General features: G+C 26.2%; 1 pseudogene; it reads right to left on the reverse strand.

Annotated features, from left to right (window-relative positions):
- Positions 1 to 588: 588 nt before the first annotated feature.
- LOC132953578 (uncharacterized) lies at positions 589 to 6376 on the reverse strand (annotated as a pseudogene).
- Between the last annotated feature and the right edge of the window lie 5909 nt (positions 6377 to 12285).

Here is a 12285-nt window from a genome sequence, read left to right on the forward strand (position 1 = left end):
TTTGATTAATACATAGTTAAATGTAATGTACAATATTTTAACCCCCGGACACAAATTGTGTTAGTATATTATACATAGGTACTGTACAAAAGCATAGAAAACCATTTTCATTGTATTATGTTATAATATAGGTACAATAAGTGTTTTAAACAGAACATCTTAATTGTTTGTATAGTTAAACTAATAAAAAGATACCATTATAAGTATTGACTAATTATAGTGACACCAAGAAATCTAACAAAGTCCATAAGCCTTGTAGGTGCAGTTGAACATAAGGTGCAGTTACAACTATAAGTAAACTTTTTTTCTCGACATTTAATATCTTGTATTTTAATTTGTCTTCCAAATGTACTTAATCTATGGTTATTGTATTATTATTTTTAATTGTAAAATATAAAATACTTAATATTCATTTTTCTAAGTTGTGTAAGCTTAAACAAGTATGTAATTATATAAAACATATTAAAGCATGCTGGACATTGTTAAACCTAGGTATTAAACAGCTCATTGGGCATTTTCAATTTTTCTACCAACTTTGAATGATTACTAATAGAGTTAAAATCCATTGTTACCCAGTCAACTGTAAAAACAAAAATAATGTAAGTAACATTCAAGTATGTGATAAAATATGTTTACTTGTATAATTTCTTATTATATTATGCTTAAGTATAAACATTGCTACAAGCAAATTAAACATTAATTTACAGTTTTTATGATTAAACTGGCATGTCCACATAGCAAATGAACATCCATAGTATGTACTTAAATGGTCCGAGTAGGATGGTCAGGACTATCCTCAGGACTGCCATAGCCCATAGAATGTCCAGATGTTCTTTTAATAAATCAAATATATTAGTACATACATACAACTCAATATAAACAAAATAATCTGTATAACTAAGAGTATATAAATTGTTTTTATTTTTCAGTGTATATAATTACTTTAATTTAATCGTGATTCAAACATTTAGTTTATTCAACACGATAAAAGTTTAATAAATTTAAGTCTGAAAAAGTTACTATTTATGATTAATACATTTAAGCCCCATTCATAAATAACCGATTGAAACTATAAGATTTGTAACTACTTAATCTTAATACTCAGTATAAATAAAAATGTATGAAAAAAAAAAACGTAACAAATAATCTGTTTAGGTATAATTATTACGGTATTATAGTAACTAATGACAAAAACAATATTTAATTAAAAATGTTACTATGACAGTAATAGTTATACAATAAAATAACATTCATTTGATTAGTATAAGAGTATACAACAGCCTTACAATTATCACATAGTCAAAGTATATATTGTCACAGGGTAACAAATATTTAAATCATGTACATGAATTCATATTTTAAAAAAAATAATTATAATTTAGTATAAATGAACAGTCAGTCAAATAATATGGTAAACAAAAAATTTAAAAATAGATCACATAAATTATATATTTTTAAATTATGGTAATATGAATTCATAAATTAAAAAAAATAATAACAATTCAGTATTTTATAATTTGTATGTTCTTTACAAGGTACATCTACGACAACTTTAAATTTTTTTCCTAAAAAAAGTATTAATAATATTAATTGAAATTGCAAACAAAAATTAATGATCATACAAACTTTTATAATTATTTAACTTACATTCTCTACAATATTTTGCTGATTTTTGTTTAGTAAATCTTTCATTTGGATGCCGTAACCAGCTTTGTATTGGTTCTTGTATTTTTTTTTATTGTAACTTCTGCATTATTTTTTAACAAAACTTCTAAAAATAAAATGCTATGGTTACAAAGGTATATAATATTGAAAAATATGAGTGAACCAACTTACTAAAATTGCATATCGTTTTAATGAAGCAGATGCTAGTTTGGAAGTTTTCCCAAAAAACGTAATTTTTGTTGCCAGTTCATTGGTTAATAGAAATCTCATAAGACTAAAAATGCTTTGTTTGTAGTCACTTGATATTAGTTTTGACATTTTTTTAACCCATGGAATTAATACATAAATCATAGTTGTTGATAATTAATTATAAATTATAGCAATTTAATAATACCAAATATTTATTTGCAATATTGTCAGTAGTCAGCTTTTCTTCGATTTCAAATAAACTAGTTTTGTTCCCAATAGGAAATTGTAAAATGAGTTTATCAAGTTCTAAATCATTTTCTAAATGATTATCAAAAAGAAGTTGTTTTAAAAGTTGGTTATTAGCATTTACAGACTTGTCTTTATAATTGAAATGTCACTTTTAAGTTGGGTAATAGATTTAATTAACCATATTTGGGATTCATAACTGTTAAATGGTCCTGAAATAAAATACAATTGTTTTTAATACCTGACTATTAAAATTTAATTAGGAATATACCATCATTATTTAAAATTATTTTGCAAACTGTTAACTTCTGCTATTGAAATGAAATCTGATGTATTATCATTGTTTTTTTAGAGCCTTATAAAATGATGATAATATAAATTACAAGCTAAACAAAATTATCAATTGAAATTCAAAATAATAAAAGTACCTGGTTCAATTTCAAAGGGTAACTGATTAATATCAAGACCAATATCTTCAAATAAATTTGGCGATAATAAAGACAATTGTGGAACATTGAGTTCCGAGTTTTTATATCTTAATAAAATCATATAAATTACTTAACTTAAACATAACTTGCATAAATTAAAAATATATTACTTGAATCCCTTGAGGTACTGAGTAAAGGTGAAATTGAATCATTAAAAGTACCAAGACATTTTTTAATTTTTTGGGATGGTGTACTGACTAATATTGACTCTATAATAGTTAAATATTGAAATTAAATAACTGTAACATCATTAATAACTACTAAATATTGTATGTTACCTAAATTAATTAAACGTTTTTGAGATGAAACAACTGGAGAACATACTTGGTAGGCTGGTTTCTGAATTGATGTATATTTTTTTTTTACCTATGAATAGTTTTGTCATTTCTGTAGTATTATATTATATAAAATTGTTTTTTAAACAAACGCTTTTCCACACAACTATTTATCTGGGTAGATGCATATATTTTTTCTTTTGTTAACCCTAGGTTACACGCATTAAAAATATTCACGAGATTCCACGCACACGGTGTTTTTGACCGTGTATTGAAATATTTCCATTAAAACTCGATAAATTGAAATAATAATTATTTTATTGATTTTATTTTAAATAAATAAATATTTTCAAATGATTTAATTGATACATAATATAAAAAAATTAAACTTTTATTTAAATTGTATTACATATTAGATTATTAAGTAAAATTATTTAACTTTTTACATTAATAACAATTAAAATATATGAAATGCATGACAGACCTGTTTTTTTTAAATATCTTGTGACATCCCAAGTAGTTGTGGGTGTGTTTGGAATTTCCGTTGATATAACAGCACGGTCATACAATTTGAAATTTTTATAATTAGGAAAGAAACTAGCAATATACAACAGTTATTTTTTGAGTTATTTGATATTAATGTAAATTGACGTCCCGGGAAGAATTTTGCTATGTGGGTGTAACCAGGATTCTGTTTAAGATTCCGTTTTATTTCTTTTATTTAAATAATACATGTAGGGTGCTCTTTATTAACTTTCTCACAATGACCTCATTACACAATAAAGTCCAATAAGTACTTAACAAATAAAAATAATTTTGATTCATCAATAAAATATACAAAATGCCGTCCCACTTAAGATATCATTAATTCAAGAATGTATAACCATCATTAGATGATAAATATCCTTGAATTAAAATCAAATATACCAGACAATATTGTTATAATATATCAATTGAACAAGCATGATACACTCTGCATTCAGTACTAGGATCAGTCTTAAAATGCAAGCTGTCAACTGTTGTAAATCTATGGTATATTTAATCTATGATTGTTCTGAGTTCTAGACTTCGGACTGGCAATCATACAAATCAATACAATTTATATTAATATTATATAAGCTGTGTAGATGTGCATAATTGGTGTGGTTACATTTTGTACATTAATTGTGACAAATCAACTGTTAAACTAAAATTAAATTAAATAAATAAATAAAAACATATTAAAATAATAAATTAAATTCTGAAAAACGATATACAATTCAATACCATTTGTTCTACAGTAGTCAAGTAAAGTATTTGCTTAAAACTAAATGTATTCAAATACTTTCTCAAAGTATTTATGATCAAATACTAATGTTCAAATACTTATTTTTAGTTTATATTATATTTTCTATTTTAATTTCTATCATGTTCAATAAATATAAAAATTGATAGCAATGTTATATAATATAATAATATGTTTTTTTAACTGAGTATTCAAATACGCATTTTAAGTACTTTTAAGAATCTATATCTGTATTTAAATACTTTTAAAAAGTATCTTTTACCCTGCACATATTTTACCTGTTCTACTGGCATAATAGACACAGAAAATCACTCATAGTCATCAATCCTATCTCCTTCGGGGATGCAATTTATGGCAATCCATCTACAACACCGTGTGCATGACACCCATTCCACAACACTTTGGTCTCCCTCGCATCGGTGACTGTTTGATAAGGTGTTGCAGTAAAGGCACATATAGGTAATTTCCTCAGATTTTTCCAAAAGAAATTTTTTTAGATAATTTCTGTACTCCACATGATTGAAATGAGGATTAAAATCTGATTTACTTATGATAGTATACACATAATATATTACAAAAACTCCACAGTTATATCCATTTGTCTGAAATGGTATATTTTCCTCAGAACATGATATTAAATTTAATAATGGAAAATGTTTTTTGTCACCGTAGATACAATTTTTTTTCATTTCTGTGTACAAGTGTTTGAAACGGTTTTCATGTATTCTTTTATCTACATCAATTAGTTTTATGAGATCCCGGATCCTACATTCATTAGTGTTAAAATCAACAATGGCAACAATCCAATGTTTTTTGTTAATATGCCATGGTTAAATAACTATAGTACTATACCGTTCTCTTCAATGACAATCTTTCGATCCATATCTTCACCGACATCTCTTTTTGCCAACAAGGAGCTCACTAATTCGCATGTCAAAACTTCAACATTTTGCAGATCGCTACTATGTCATGTGACGAGCTGATCATTTCTACTATTGGACAGGTAATGCTAAATTTCCCTGGTAGTGGAGCGTTCACCACTACAGCATAATACAGTACTCTTTTGTTATTGTCGCTAGCTTTTCTTACTACAGAACCCGTAGCATTCCAAATAACCAATTATCATTCCTTTGCATTTAGATTTCAATTTTGTAAGTAGATTCAACTGTTCATAACTATAACAATGTACATATGAAGGTAAACCAACATGTTTTATATATTTACTATTTTCAGAATACATCAACAACATGTCTACCATATCGTCTCTGTCATAGGCATCAGCACTTATTGCTTCCGATCGAATTCGTCTTAGTACGTCGACCGACTTAACATTTTGATTGTTACCTTAGGCATGCTTGCTCGGCAAAGCAGATTTTACCGCTTCATCGTCGTAAGTAAATACTTTCGTCTTTTTCAACGTTCCTCTGACCAAGTCTCTTTCTATACCTCCGACATGTTTTGTTAGCGCATAATCAGGATTATAGTAGTAATGTAAGCTGGTACTCCACACATTGATCAAAACATACCTGCTGTTTATTTGAGGTTCAACAATAAGCTTAAAACTTTTGTATCCAGGGTGACTGCAGTACATATAGATATGGCAGTACGAGCTTTCAGGATAGTTTACCGACCTTACGTTGATAACACACGTGTCTATGGACAATTTTTTACAAGTAATTTAATACAAAATCATGTGTGTCAATTGAAATTAAAATTTAATTTTTATTCCAAAATCGGTAGTTTTTTTTTACACATAATGACTTTATTATAATGTAAAAAAATTAACATCAAACAATTAGTTATTATATTATTAGTATATTATAAGTATTTTGTACTTGATGCATTTAAAGATTTTTTCCTAAAACTTTTATACAACACTCTTTAGGTGAATTCAGCTTATATTATGTAAAACGCAATGTGGTGTACCAATTTTATTTTGCATTTATTGCATTTTTTCAGTAATTTTTGGTTAAAACGTAATTTTTTTGTATTTTTCTACTTTTTGTAGATATAGTTGCAATTTTCCTAATTAAAAGTCACACTTTTTTTACTATACTACACTCAATATCAAAACAAAATTATTTACCGTCCAGAAGCAAATTTTGCATATTAAATAAATTGTTGGAGAAAAACCAAGAACGGAGTACAAGTAACCAAGGCTGGGCATTAGCAATTTAAAAAGTTAAAGATAAGTTACTTTTAACTAAGTTAGCTACTTTTATGTCCATGTTATTCAGTAATTTATGAGTCAATTTATTGTATCGTCATGTTAAGTTAATTTTATTCCTAAGCCACAGATGAAAAATATATTCAATTTAGTAAAATTATTTTTATATAAAAAAAAAATAATAATAATCTGAATCATTAAATTTATGTATGTATATTTATTAAATTAATAATTAATAATATTTAATATATTGAAATATCGTTCTCAATCTTGTTTTTATATTGCTTTCTGTGGAGCTGTGTAAACAATTAATTATATTCTAATAATGAATTTGATTATTATAATATTAAATATAATTGTGGACCATTACGTAAAAAAATACATTAAAAAAATTTATTATTTTGTTTAGATTCAATCATTGATAAATACCTACAGTAATTAATTTTAATACATACATTTATTTAAACATTTTAAGACATTTATTGAATTATTACTATGTTATTTGTTGGCTTTAAAAATGTACCTTAGTATAGGTACATAATTTTGCGCAGCCTTGTAAGTAACATTATTCATGTAATTGCTAAACCGTCATGTGTCATTATCAACTAATATTCCATTGAAAAAAATACAGAGTGAAACATTTAGAAATTGTCAACTTTAAGAAAATGTCATGTTTTTCAGTGCTACCAGGAAATTATCTACAAAATCAGATCTTACGTAGAAATTATGATTCCCAGAAAATGTAATGGACATTTTTTGAAAATGTTATTTCTAGATCATCAAGTTCCGTGCCTTATTACTAAGCTTAATTAGTTTGGAATTTTCCTCAAACTGTATTTTTATATTTTGGTTTTTTTTACCGATTACTGTTAGAAGGAATGTTAGCAATTAATTTTGTATAAAAAAAAACACACATCATTTTAAAATTTCATACATCCATCGCTTCGCTCAGAATCTAAAAAACAGAACAATTTCGACGGGAGCTTACGTTACCCCGTGATATAGATGTGTATAAACACGCAACACTATACCATTGTGATAAATATAAATATAGTAAATAATAGTATTTCTTTATGGAACCAAATAAGGGGCCGTCGGTCCTGTGGACACGATCGGACAATTACCGACAAAATAATACGTATATAATAATAATACAGTATTCACAATTTGTGCAAATACTAACAAAAAGCCGGCCAAGGCATACAAATAAACACATACATTGTATATTATCCAATGGAGGTCTACGCGCCTCCGCAGCGTTTCCCCTTAATTTTGCGCGTCGGCGAAGCTCACAGCGGGAGGGATTTCTTGGTGTATTACCCCATGGTATAGTATAAGATGTGTACATTTTATTCAGAACAAAAAAAAAAATGTCACACGCAAGATAGAGCACACGGCAATAACAAAATTAAACTTAGCCGGCGTATAGTGGACTACTAGTTAAAATATATCATAAGGCTAAAGGCCAAGTGTGCGATCGCATCGTCACGGTAAACCATATAATACAGTAAAGTGGTGGGAGGTTTCGGATATTGTTCCCAAGTCCGCGCGCGCGCACCGTGCAGCGAGAACACAAGACCGGGCAAGTAGATCACAACATCGGTATAATGCACACGCTCATAAAAATTTATTTTGACTTTCTTATGGACATTTTCTTTTTTGATAAATGAAGATAACCTTATAAGGAATCTTGTATTACGTTTTAAAATCTTAAATTCAAAAAGAAAATTTTTTAGGAATTTCTGATCAAAATAATTTGCACATTTTCGTGATTTATACGCCTTTTGTCAAAATTTGAACTACAAATGCTTATAAAAACATTGTTAGTATGGATTTTTAATATTTTGCAAATGTCATTGTAACAATATATTAAGTGCCTTGTATTAAACTTCCAAGCTTCTTTATTCAGTAAACAAAATTTTATTGGCGTTAATACAAAAACTAAAAAAGTTGGAAAATGTCAAGTATTTGTTTTAGAATTACACCAAAAACCAAAATCGATTTTGTCGAAAACCGATTTTGCGTAAAATTTCCTGGTTTTCCTTAATTTATTAAAACAATTGAAATAAAAACTAAAAAAAGTGGGTAAGTGGGTGTCACTCTGGCAAGTAGGTGTTAAATTTGAATTCAATGATACAATATTATGTGGAATTATTATTAAATTTGTAATTTGTTAAATTTAGTCAAAATTTTAACTTTAAATGCTTTTAAAAATTTAATTAGACTTTCTTGTAGAATATTTTTTATTTTTGTTTGAAAAAGGTAGACAAACTTATATTCTTACAGACGGTTTTTGTCGATTGAATGTTTTTTTTCTCCAGGAGACAATTTATTGTCGACGAAGATCGAAAAGATACATCTGTAGTCGGTTTCACTATTAGCCATTTATACTTTATACTTTAAAATTATATAATTATATAAAAATATTATTACTAATTATTAGTACCTACTAAGTATTTACCAAGAAAATTGTTATCAATAATTATCATTATTGTTTATCGTCGACGACGATCGATGACGGTATGAGATATGGATATCCAAATACATATAGCTTTAAATTAATATAATATATCAGCGTTTCTCAAAGTGTGGGTCGTCAGTCAATTTTTGGTGGGTCGCGAACATTTTTTTGAATTATATAGATTCCAAGAAATGTATGTTAAATTAATATTAACTTTATTATTATATTATTAAATATACTTAAATTATTGTAGTAATGTATTATTATTATATAATTATATATTATTCATAAAGTATGCGTGTAAATTACGTGGGTAATAAATACTAATTCGTTGTATATTTATTTATTAATTCATCACTATCGGAAGAATTCCTCGATAAAATACGATAAGTCGCAGCTCGACAACGACGAATATCAGTCGTTGTTGATTCAATATTAGTCATTAAGTTGTACCAGCGCTGGGTAGTTGTTATATTATTTACCGTTAGTGCGTTCGTTTTGGTGCTATTTCTGCGACAAATTAAAAACAAAAATGTGATGATGGATAAATGGTTAACGAATAAGCGAACATTTGAAACCAATGAAGATGAACCTTCAACATCGAGAATTTGAATTTAAAACGAAAAAAAGTGACGAGAAAGTACGATTCAGAATACCTAAAAATTGGTTTTTCTTGGAATGAGGATAATGATGATCCACGACCACAATGTATTATTTGTTATGAAATACTTGCAAACGAGAGTATGCGTCCTAATAAATTACGTCGACACATTGAGACCAAGCATCTTGATCTGAAAGATAAGCCACTCTAAAAAATTCTTTTTACTATTTAGTAAAAAGAATTTTTTTTTTGTATTTAAGATGATCTCAAATACTTCTGAAAAGTATTGAGTATCACTCAAACACTTTACTATTTATAGTATTTGGGTGGTATTTAAATACTTTATTTTAAGAGTATTTGAGTAATTACTTAAATACTTTTAAAAAATATTTTTTACAACACTGCAAGTGGGTCAATGTATAAGGATTGTATCAAACTTAAATTCAATGATATAATATTATCATAGTATAAGATAAACGATTTTGAGCGAAGACGTCAGTCGGGATATTTTATATTGTTATTATTGTTTATTATAGTTTGTAAGTTTAATTGATATTATATTATTATTTTTTGTTTGTTTCTATTGTGATATACAATGCTCTAGAAATTAAGATCAAATTTGTATGGGTTTTTCGTAATTTGTCGGTGGTTTTTGCAGTTTTTATTTGTATTATGGTATAAATAGTTATGTTTTTATTTAGTTATGTAACCTTTATAAATATTATTTATTTTCAACATGGTTATCATAATATATTAATATATTCATTTATCTGCAGGATATGGTCAGCAAATAACAATATATAAATAGTAATAAAAAAAAAGTGACAATCGATATATAGAGCCTATAGAGTTAAATAAAATTAAAACAATTTTATGTATTTATATCATTATAGTTGATTAAAAATGTATTATTAAGTTTTGACCATGTACCATATAATATTTTCACAAAAACAAATCAAAGCTCGTATATCAAATAAATTTAAAAAAATAAAGAAGAGCGGAAAATTTTGTTTGCCCGAAGCGGCTTAGTTCTCAATGCGGCCCTGTCTACAGCACTAACAGCAACAGCTGCAGACAGCAGTCAGATAATCTGTATTTAAATAATATATTATTTAATAAAAAAAAGATTATTGTTATTTTTGTGATTTGTCGAGTATTTGAAAAAAATATGTAGGGGTGAGTGGGACAGATTTGAATGCGGAGTACATTTGAATTTGTCTAATATAATTTGTTACAGATTGTTTACATTAATAAAAATAATAAACTAAGTTGGTGACAATGTTTTGTATACCATATGTGATTATCAGGCATTTTTGAAAAATGTTGTGATAAACAAAAATGATAATGTGATTTTCTGGCTTTTTTAAAAAAAAATTGTTGTTTCCATAAGAACTTTTTAGAAACTAAAATTCAAAATCATAAGTTTATAATTAAACATACCTATTTAAAATAATTTTTGTCTAGTCATATAAATAATGTACATACATTATTTATAATTATTACAATTTATATTACGATTATTATTGACTATTTTAGCATGGGGTAGATTTGAATCTTCATTAATAGGGTAGATAATAGGGTATAATATAGGTTCCTCCTTCTTGAAATACCTATCTTATGGATGGAATAGACTATTTTACTGGATTTATGTCACAAAATGTGAATTCATCTATAAGAGAACCCAAAAAACTAAATTTTCACAAGAAAAAAAAAGTTGACAAGAAAAAATTTAAACATAATTGTTGTAAAAAAATGTTATTATATTATATTGAGTTATTTTTATTATTAAAATAAATAAAAAGTTTAATTTAATTTAATATTTATTTATGTTCAGCATTCAAATGTGGCCCTTTAATTATATAAGACACATATTTAAATCTACCCCCTGCACGGTCAAATGTACCCCATGGGTGGGGTAAATTTGAATAAAAATATACTTAATTTTATAATGAGAAATTAAATTGGTTATTTAATATATATGGTTGTTATGAGTCAAATAGTATTCACAACCATCTAGACTACAGATTGTAATTATCAAATATAAAATTTGTCAAAAATTAAAAAATTAAAAATATTAAATGTAAATTTCATTCAAATCTACCCTACTCCCCCTTCATTATGGCTTACGTATTATACCTACCCACTTGTAAGGTTTTAATCAATATAAAATTTATGCTTAATCAGTTATGACTCATCATGAATATAAGAGTGTTCAATATTTGAACCTAAGTAAAATGACAGTGAAAATCTTACTCGAGGTAAAACTTTTTATTATTTTAATGTTTATACTTTATGTATATTAAAAATATTAAAACGTTGAGTCATACGTAATTATCTAGCCATATCTTTGAGAGTCACAAATGCTGTTAATGTATGTTATTTTATGTTATATACTGCTATGAAATAGTACTAAGTATTGTATTAACTATTAAGATATTAAAGATGTAATAAAAAACAAATTATTAAATATTGATTGGATCAAAAGATATTCCATTTGTCATGTCTTCCTATACACCCTATTTTGTACACAATACATTACTAATATGAGTGAATTAACATTACGTAGAAAGAAATGGATAATCATGAAAAAATGTTTGAAACATAAACTTTTTATACCAAAATATTATACTGCAATACAAATTACTATTACATACCATACAATATCATAATCAGGGCTTGCAAACGTTATAATAACGTTATGATTATAACGTTATATTTGACAAATAACGATTGAAATTTGTAAACGTAATTATAACGGAAAACGATAATCAAAAATAATTAAATACCGCAAAACAAAACATAACGATTAACAATATATATAATATATCATTAAACAAAAAATATCGCAAAACGTAATTTATAGAATATCATTACGAAAAATAACGCAAAACAAAATTATTTGAAAATT

The sequence above is a fragment of the Metopolophium dirhodum genome, chromosome 1 (assembly GCF_019925205.1).
Source record: "Metopolophium dirhodum isolate CAU chromosome 1, ASM1992520v1, whole genome shotgun sequence".
Lineage (NCBI taxonomy): Eukaryota > Metazoa > Arthropoda > Insecta > Hemiptera > Aphididae > Metopolophium > Metopolophium dirhodum.